This window comes from Ciona robusta, chromosome 2 (genome assembly GCF_009617815.1).
Source record: "Ciona robusta chromosome 2, ASM961781v2".
Taxonomy (NCBI): Eukaryota; Metazoa; Chordata; class Ascidiacea; order Phlebobranchia; family Cionidae; genus Ciona; species Ciona robusta.
Window position 1 is genome coordinate 8,817,861 of NC_143236.1, and position 984 is coordinate 8,818,844.

A 984-nucleotide genomic window follows, 5' to 3' on the forward strand; every position below is an offset into this window, starting at 1 on the left:
ATGTAGCCTATTTTTGACTCACAATAATACGCAACCAGAAATGTCCCATCTAACTTTTTGGGCGGCAAAGTTTAAACAGGTTTTTATATTGTGACGTAACACTTCCGTTTATGATGACTATAGTATGTAAAAATACCCACAATGACTTAAAACAGAAACTGATTATATGGCATTTAACTACCACCAAAGGGATTAATATTGGCAAAAAGGTGCTATTAGCTTTTAACCGTTAAAACGCGTTTGAGCTACTATTACAATCTAGAAATAAAAAAAAACACTAGAATAATGTTGACTCTACATACTATTAAATAGGCGTTATAAAGGAATTCTGCTAAGAACACTTAAAAAACTAAAACAAGTAAGAACTATACAATTATTATAACGCTTGACCTGTTGGTATACCTAGTTTTTAACGTCCCATACCTTATGACGTGCCTTTAATCATGTCTACGTAACTCGCATGACTTGGCACCAAAAAACCGAAACGTAAATTTAGCACAGGATCTGACGTCAGTGCGGAACGTAATCTTTTGTGTCCTTTCGAAGGCGATGCCGGAAAACACGTCCATATCTTTGTAGTTTCGGTTGTATGGACAATTACTCGGATATTACTTAAATAAATGAATGTTACAAATTTAGCCTCGCAACGGCAGTCGTTAAAACACAAGTATGTTTCACACACCCCATGCCCGCTTAAGGGTTACTACGTATGTAACTTTTTGGGTGATTGAATGCATGTTACTTTTTTTCTTGCGTGTCGGGACAACAAGAGTCGTTATAACACAGGTGTTCATCTGTTTCATATACACCTCGTGCCCGCTTATAAGTTACCACGTATGTAACTTTGTAAGTAATATCTCCATAAACGGCACGCTTAAAAATATGACTCGGTAAATCAGCCGTATGATCATCTTGTTCGGATATAGGTATCATAAACCTAATATTCAAACAAGTTTATTGTCCCCAAATAAAAACAGATAACTT